We start from the raw sequence: 9197 nt of genomic DNA on the forward strand, positions 1-9197 counted from the left end.
GTGGGTGGCTCTCTTCCTTCTCTCATCTGGAGAACAAGTGACACACTAGGCCAATCATTGTTGGAGAAATGTGCAGTCAGGGGAACGATGCGTCCAGACTATAGCCACCCTTCCAGCATCCAGCAGTATCTAAAACCTTTGATTTGGTTTCACCAGAGAGTGTAGGGATTGCAGGGTCGCTGCAGCATCGCCCACAAGCTATCAGGAGTGGGTCGCTTTGTCCCAACTCCTGACAAGAGTTGAGTGCTATTGAGAAATGTGGTCTCACAAACTTGGAAGGTATTTTGACCTACACACACTTTACATACACTGTAGATCTTGTCCAACCGCCCTGAAAGAACCCAAAATAGGAACATACGGCAGATAAGCCGGTGCAGGACCAGAGGTTTGTTGCTTGTAAGCTGTGTTTTGCTCTGGTACATGTTGATTTTTATTTGTCTTCTCTCAAAATAATTGTTATTTTAGACTAAGAGGCTGCAGTTTATCAGAGACCAGCTGTGATTCTGTGGCCTCAGCTCTGAAGTCCAACCGCTCCCATCTGAGGGTTCTGGACCTGAGCTCCAACCCGTTGCAGGATTCAGGAGTGAAGCGGCTCTGTTCTGGACTGGAGAGTCCAAACTGTAAACTGGAGAGGCTCAGGTCAGTCTTCATTTTTCTACCTATATACCAGCTGCTAAGATGGTGAAGTGAGGCTGTTCTCAACACTGCTGTGATGCACCACATTAAAAAAATTCCTTGTAATATCGTGAATTCAGGTCTGACCCAACTAAGAACTAACGTAGGTTTAGTACTGACGCAGATAACATGCAGACCTGCACCGTATAACCTCATCCTGCATTTTTCAGATTGATTGACTGCAGCTTATCAGAGATCAGCTGTGGCTCTCTGGCCTCGGCGCTGAGGTCCAATCCCTCCCATCTCAGAGAACTGGACCTGAGTGGGAACCAGCTGCAGGATCCAGGAGTGAAGCTGCTCTGTGGTTTTCTCCACTTTCCAAACTGCCGACTGGAAACTCTGGGGTAAACACCATTCTCAAAAATGTCCATTATTCCATCCGAGGGTCCTCACACTTTCTGAGTGTGTGTTGTGCCCAGTTCCTTCAGGAGGGGGGCCACACAGGGACCACTTATTCATGATAAATTGATTTAAGGACAATGAAAAAGCCCACAGATGGTAACCAAAATTAGACAAAACTAGGTGAGGGTGCCTGGTAGACACCAGCCAACGAGGAGGGAGATGGTGAGGGAGACAGGAAGTCATCTAAGACAGGTTGTGCCTTTAAAGATGAGCCACAGGTGAGATGGATCTCCATGATGAGATGGGAGGGAAAGAGGTGGGGAGAACCTGGGAAGAGTGAGGGCCAGAACAATATAGATTCTCCTTTGGAACAGTGCAAACCTGAGAGGTTGGAATTGTGGTAATTACATATTACTATCATTTTTTAACCTGTAACTAAATTAAATATTTACAGATCATGCCTTTGATTAACCTTTCAGATGAATACTGGTTTCACTTATAACCTTATAAAAGTTTCCCTTCTTATTTAGATTAGAGCGCTGCAGACAGTTTTCAGAATCAGCTGTGGCTCTCTGGCCTCGCGCTGAGGTCCAATCCCTCCCATCTCAGAGAACTGGACCTGAGCTCCAACACGTTGCAGGATTCAGGAGTGAAGCGGCTCTGTTCTGGACTGGAGAGTCCAAACTGTAAACTGGAGAGGCTCAGGTCAGTCTTCATTTTTCTACCTATATACCAGCTGCTAGATGGTGAAGTGAGGCTGTTCTCAACACTGCTGTGATGCACCACATTAAAAAATTCCTTGTAATATCGTGAATTCAGGTCTGACCCAACTAAGAACTAACGTAGGTTTAGTACTGACGCAGATAACATGCAGACCTGCACCGTATAACCTCATCCTGCATTTTTCAGATTGATTGACTGCAGCTTATCAGAGATCAGCTGTGGCTCTCTGGCCTCGGCGCTGAGGTCCAATCCCTCCCATCTCAGAGAACTGGACCTGAGTGGGAACCAGCTGCAGGATTCAGGAGTGAAGCTGCTCTGTGGTTTTCTCCACTTTCCAAACTGCCGACTGGAAACTCTGAGGTAAACACCATTCTCAAAAATGTCCATTATTCCATCCGAGGGTCCTCACACTTTCTGAGTGTGTGTGTTGTGCCCAGTTCCTTCAGGAGGGAGGGCCACACGGGGACCACTTATTCATGATAAATTGATTTAAGGACAATGAAAAAGCCGACAGATGGTAACCAAAATTAGACAAAACTAGGTGAGGGTGCCTGGTAGACACCAGCCAACGAGGAGGGAGATGGTGAGGGAGACAGGAAGTCATCTAAGACAGGTTGTGCCTTTAAGATGAGCCACAGGTGAGATGGATCTCCATGATGAGATGGGAGGAAAAAGGGGTGGGAGAACCTGGGAAGAGTGAGGGCCAGAACAATATAGATTCTCCTTTGGAACAGTGCAAACCTGAGAGGTTGGAATTGTGGTAATTACATATTACTATCATTTTTTAACCTGTAACTAAATTAAATATTTACAGATCATGCCTTTGATTAACCTTTCAGATGAATACTGGTTTCACTTATAACCTTATAAAAGTTTCCCTTCTTTATTTAGATTAGGCGCTGCAGTTTATCAGAGATCAGCTGTGGCTCTCTGGCCTCGGCGCTGAGGTCCAATCCCTCCCATCTCAGAGAACTGGACTGAGTCCAACACGTTGCAGGATTCAGGAGTGAAGCGGCTCTGTGTCTGGACTGGAGAGTCCAAACTGTAAACTGGAGAGGCTCAGGTCAGCTTCTTTTTCTACCTATATACCAGCTGCTAATGGTGAGTGGGCTGTTCTCAAACTGCGTGATGCACCACATTAAAAACATTCCTTGGAATATCGTGAATTCAGGTCTGACCCAACTAAGAACTAACGTAGGTTTAGTAGTGACGCAGATAACATGCAGACCTGCACCGTATAACCTCATCCTGCATTTTCCAGATTAGAATACTGCAGCTTATCAGAGATCAGCTGTGACTCTCTGGCCTCGGCGCTGAGGTCCAATCCCTCCCATCTCAGAGAACTGGACCTGATCAGAACCAGCTGCAGGATCCAGGAGTGAAGCTGCTGTCTGCTCTCGTAGAGAATCCAGACTATGGCTGAAGACATTGAGACGGTAGCTGGTTGAAGCCAGTCAACTCCCGCTCATCTGCTGCATCACTCACTGACCACTGGTGAAGAACATCTGTGGAAACATCTGCCGTCTACTCCCTCCATAGATGAAAAATTCAGTTTTTAAAAAGCGCTGGTGGACTTTCAGGAGATCAGTCGATGGTCGACAAAGCAGAAGCAGCTTCGCCTTGAAGTTAAATTAGTTCCTGGTATCACACAATGCATCTTTATAAAGTTCTAAATGGCTCCTCGGCCACTCTTAGAAGCATGAAAACATTCTCTTAATTGTCTCTTCAAATGTCTGTATTATAGTTACTATTTTACATCATGCCTTCAGAATCTTTAGGGTTTCGTATTTACTGTCTCTGTGACATGGAGCATTGGAATATTTCAGCTGCAGCCAGCAAAAACCCATCAGAATGACGGCTATCGGTGGGAATCGCAGGTCATTTGACTTTAGTCAATCTGTTAAATGTTATAGGATTTATTGCAATCTAATAAAAACTATGAATAAATGTGGGAAATAGGAAATAAAAAGAAGCAAAATGACCAAATAAAACTCCCATGAATACAGTAAATTTAAGATGAGACCTGCTGCACTGTGCCGTGCCCCTTCTCTATTGAGAAAAGCCCAAGTGTGTCCTTCAGTCACCTCAGACATTCAGCCAGCTTTTAATACCTTTGTTCAAGCCCAGAACGCCCTGGATTATTCCCACTGAAGATGGAAAAGCAGGTGGAAAACATGAGTTATTGTTAACTGTACTGGTGTATGACTATAGCGCATTACTGGACCACTATAAACTTGTTGTTTGTGTTTTTCTTTCTTTGTGGAGATAAACACGTTTAAAATAAATTGCACTGGTTCAGCAGTTGATCTTGTGTTCTTATTTGACCTGTACGACACAATTTCACAAAGCTAAACATACATTTTTACAGAATAGTTTTATCCTTCCGATTACCATCACCAGCTATTCAGAATATCTAATGTAGTGGGTTTTAAAATGAACTGAATGATGTCTGTCTTGTCTCTCCTCTACCTGTCCTCCCCCTTCTCCTCTCTCTCCCTACCCACCCCCCCATCAGCAGGAGCCCCCCCCCCCCCCCCCCCCCCCCCACCCCCCCATATGAGCCTGGTCCTGCTCAAGGTTTCTTCCTGTTAAAGGGGAGATTTTCCTGTTGATTGTTAGGGATCAGGCCCTGGGATTCTGCATAGCGCCAAGTTTGACTACAACAGACATTACAAATAAAGATGATTTGATTTGATTTGTTAAAAATAAAAGACTGCGCCTGAAAATGAAGCAGAAGCAATAAAAACCCAACACCAGCGAAGCTTTCGAAGAATCTCAGATATTGATGAAAAATTTTGGAAATCATGATGGAGAGATATTTTTCTCATAGCTCAAATTCCACAGCTATTAAGTGATTAAATGGATTTAATGGTGATATTCTGGAGTCCACAATTTCAGGTGAAGTTACACTGGGGAACAATTTGAAAATATCCTGTTGAAATTATTCTAAATTATTCTGATTAAAAATAAATTGGCACGCTGATTCCAAAATTACAGTCATTTTCCCCCAGCCCATCAAGTTTTGAAAGCTTCTCCTCCAGATCAGCAAATTTCCCCTAATGAGCTGGAGTCAGACTGGCCAGCTGATGACAACTGGATCAGCTCCGTTGGTTGCAGTCACCATTAAGAGGTGTGTGCAGCCCCCAAAAGGTCAGTACTGTCAATATCCTATAGGGGACACTTTGAACCAGAGGGGATCCTATAGATCAAAAAGTTGACCCAGTTTGATTCCGCACCCAAAAACGAACATCTGTCAGACGAACTCCAGTTGTTTCCCAGTATTTCAGTTAAAACGTGGACCAAATTGTTCTGAAGAGAGGCGCTTGTGCTGGATATGACGCGATCCAACCCAACACGGGACGTGTAGAGGAAGAAGAAGCGAAAGTGAAAGTTCTCAACTTCGGGCTCCATCTGGACTGACCGAGCCCTGATGGAAAACCTGTAATATTCAGGTAGCATTTGGTTCTTTCACTGCTGTCGTCTCGAATCAATGTTCCGCTGCGAGATGCGGCTTAATAAACTGCGTGTTCGCAATGAGCGTGCGCGTGTTTCGGACGCACATTGCGGCTGGTCGACGGGAATGTTGTGACGGATGATCAAACTTTGTAGCGTGTTTCCTCTAACTGCGTTTTCCGCTAACCCTGAGCCAACATTTTAGAGGTGAGGAAGCACATTTTAATACTCACAATAAGTCGACAATATTTTTGCAGTTAGTGGAAAAATCCACGGAAAGAGGGACACAAACGCGACAGTTTTAGCCTCCTCTCTTTGTCCCTCCACCAGGGGGACAATCAATCCTTTATTTAAAAAAGGAGAGTATGTAAAGAGGGAGAGATCAAGGCATTCCATTTTATGTTTAACAACTGGTTCTTTGTGGAATATGAATTTGTTATTATGGATTTATGTAATTTGTTCTGTTTTGAATGAAGCAGTCAAGAAAACGAAAGGAAACCTAAACCCATGGTGGTTTGATATTTTTGGTCCCGTACATGTGGTCAGATCAGATTAGTCTGAGCAGAATTGGGTGTTTTTTGCCTTTGCTGTGTGTCATCTTCTATTCAGCATGTTGCGTTGCTTGACTTCCGTTGGGTTGTGGCAACTTGATCATCACTTCTGAGATATTGACACACTTTTTCCTGAGGCTGGCTCCAATGCTGCCAACACACCTGGCCATGGATATGGTGGGACTTCTGTGATGAGTGGGGTCAGAGGTGGTGGACAAGCTCTGCTCCAAAACAAGCTTGCTAGATATGTTTGGGATCTCCTCCGCCACAACCACCAGCTGCAACTAGTAGCTGTGCACGCCATGCAGAGTTTTGACCTCTAGGTCAGGCTACAAATGTTTTTTCCAGCACCATCATGTGTGGTGAGAAACATGATGCGCCTGATCAAAAAAAGCTGCTTGTAATCGGACAGACGAGCCATGACGAGATGTCAAGGTGCGTTGTTGAAAATGAAGATCCTCTTCTTGGAATCCTGTCTGAGATGACAGAAGATGATGCTGCATTTGACCCACTTTGATGATGTGATGACGTATTTCTGTTTAGTTTTGAATGCATTCTCATCTTATTTGTTGAATTTAATGTTGAGAACTGACATCTTGAAAGAATTTAGGTTTTCTTGTAAACCATAACCAGATAAAAAATGATTTAATTTGTATTTGTGTGCGTCCGTCTGATGCCACCGCACCTTCTGAAACACCCAGAGAAACATTTTTTCCACAACTATTTTATATTTAACATGGTGTAAACTTTTAAGATGTCCCAAAACTTTTTCCCAATATATATGTGGCCTGTATGATGTACAGGGTGACATCATATAATAGATTTTGATGTGAATGAGCCGACAATACGTCATTGGACAGACCTCTGCTTGTCTTCATGCTGAGAATCATGTTCTTTAATCTTCTTTTCTGTGTCAGCAGACTGTTCCTGCTTAACCGTTTAGACTCACATTTAAAAATGAGCGAATGTGTGATGGAAGAGGAAGAGAGAGCAGAGTCCACAGTGCCCAGCTGTGTGTCCATGAAGAGCGACTGGTCCAAAGACTACCCTTAAACTTCGGTATTGGACCTCAAGGCTCACCAAAGTAAGGTTTTCTGAACCACATAACTCTGCCTTAGAACATTTCACAACCACACAAAACATCATTTTGTAGGTATTAGCCTCTACTATCGTGAAAAATGAAATTCATCAGCTCTTTAAAATGAACGGTGCACAGTCCTTTCACCATGTTGGCCTGTGGAAAACCAGTGTTGTCGGCCCGATGGACCAGCGTCCCCGTCGTTGCCGGACCACCGTTGGCCACCAGTTGGGTTTTGGATCAAAGTGGGGGCGTTTCCTGTATCCGGTTCTCCTCACGGATCCATGACTACAACATGTTGCTGCAAGTGCAGAGACGTTTGCTCTGGAAAGAACTTTAGAGCACATTCAGTGCTGCAGGATGAGGGCTGGAAAAGGTGCCAGTTCTTTTCTCACTGCAGGGAACAGTTAAAAAAAGCAGCTTAAACTCTGAAAACATGAAAATGATACAGAGACATCATTGATTTATTGATTCAGTTGTTATCCAGAATGGATTAGAAATGTTCCTGTTTGATAAAAATGCAGTGAATTGGGATTATTTAACTCCAACCTCTACAGATTATTTACCTTCATCACAGTCTCATCACTATTTCTGATGTTTCCTCAGGATGGACGAGGACAGAGCAGAGTCCACAGTGCCCAGCTGTGTGTCCCTGAAGAGTGACCGGTCCAAACAAGACTAATAAACTTCAGAAGTTCAGAGAAAATGTAAGAAAACTAAAGCGTGATGATGTGTTTGTGTAGCACCCTTTAAACTTTGGTATCAGACCTCAAGGCTCACCTTTAAAGTAAGGTTTTCTGAACCACATAACTCTGCCTTAGAACATTTCACAACCATACAAAACATCATTTTGTGGGTATTAGCCTCCACTATCGTGAAAAATGAAATTCATCAGCTCTTGAAAATGAAACGGTGCACCAACATGTCAGGTGTTCGCTCCCATTAACTCCCATGTTAATTTTAGTGTGGTAAATCTTTTAAAACTGAAAATCGCTTGTGTTTTTAACTGGTCATTTCTCCTACATGGGTTAACATCATCTCACAAAAATTCCTAGGCATATATTTTAAAGTTTCCCAACAATATCCATCATTGCAGAGTGCTCCAGCTCTCCATTTAGATACGGATGGGTAAGACATGGCAGGTCTGTGCAGCTTGTTCTGCCACACTGTTCCACCACATGTCATGAAAATTCATTGAAAAGTCTATTTATAAGGCTCCTGGTTCTAATAAACCCATAGACAACAATATCAGTCATTTCTAAATGGTTGAAATAAGCTTTTGAATACGCGTGACCTCTGTGCTATTTAATGATCAGTTTCAGAGACCAGACGACTGTATTTGGAGCATAAATGGAGAACTTTTGTTCTATTCTATGAGTTTATATCCTGATTTGGCACTTTTATTTTTAACATAAATTCACAATGAAGAAAAGCCACTAAACACTTAAATCAAATAACACTTTTCTCCAACTAAACGAGCTTGTTAGAACGTAAATAACTTTATATTTTTTGCTCAGTGTTCATCAATCTTCAACTGTCAGAGCAAACTGAAAGTAGAAGTGAACGCAGCCTCTTAGGCGTTGCTAACGCCCAGTAGACATGTATAACCACTATTCCCATTTTTGACAGCTATCAGAAACGGTCTGCTTCCATTGGAGATTCCTCCTGTCCCGAGGGTGAAAAGAAACGGAGAACTGAACTGCAGACCGCCGACCTGACAACAGCGTCTCACGTAAGCTCGTACATTTGTATTTATAAGATACTTTTGGGTCGGAATAAAGGAACAACTTGTGTATTTACAATGTGCAGAGAAGATCCAGAGAGCTCTTGTTTGGTTCCACTGGAACCAAACCCTCTGAAGACCTTCCTAAATGCTTAGACAGTATTTAGCAACATTTAGTCATTTAGTTCTGGAAAGTGTTAAAGAGTTGAAGGCAGGACCTTTACAGGACAATGGGTCTGCTGAGTATGATGTGTTTGGAGAAGGTTTGATGTGTTTTTCTAAATATCATCCAGCTTTTACCAGCTGTTTAGTCCAAGCAAACTCTTGGAAGACATGGAAATGGTTTTTTATAGACTAAATTACATTGAAACCCAATGAAATAAAAGAATAGGTGTACATAAGAAGACATAACATTTCAAACTGACAGTGAGATGGGTCATTACCCGACTGTTGCTTCTATCATTCAATCATGACAGAATATTTTCCAGTTGAGGACATCTGTGTTACTGCTGTAGATGACAACTGCTGTAGATGACAATTGTAAAAGGATTTAAAAGATTGTTTGTTTGAGGGTGGTGAACTGCAGGAGGTGATAGAAGGTCATAAGATGAGTCTGAAGAGAAGATGTGAACATGTGACTGAAGGAACTCAT

At 43.0% G+C, this 9197-nt stretch overlaps 1 long non-coding RNA gene across 1 annotated transcript; it reads left to right on the plus strand.

Annotated features, from left to right (window-relative positions):
* The first annotated feature begins 5109 nt into the window (after window positions 1-5109).
* On the plus strand, window positions 5110-8521 carry LOC130519836 (uncharacterized). Its single transcript, XR_008948484.1, has 3 exons — window positions 5110-5192; window positions 6665-6828; window positions 8452-8521. It is a non-coding gene; the product is annotated as an uncharacterized LOC130519836 (long non-coding RNA).
* The last annotated feature ends 676 nt before the right edge of the window (window positions 8522-9197 follow it).

The sequence above is a fragment of the Takifugu flavidus genome, unplaced genomic scaffold, assembly GCF_003711565.1.
Source record: "Takifugu flavidus isolate HTHZ2018 unplaced genomic scaffold, ASM371156v2 ctg224, whole genome shotgun sequence".
Lineage (NCBI taxonomy): Eukaryota > Metazoa > Chordata > Actinopteri > Tetraodontiformes > Tetraodontidae > Takifugu > Takifugu flavidus.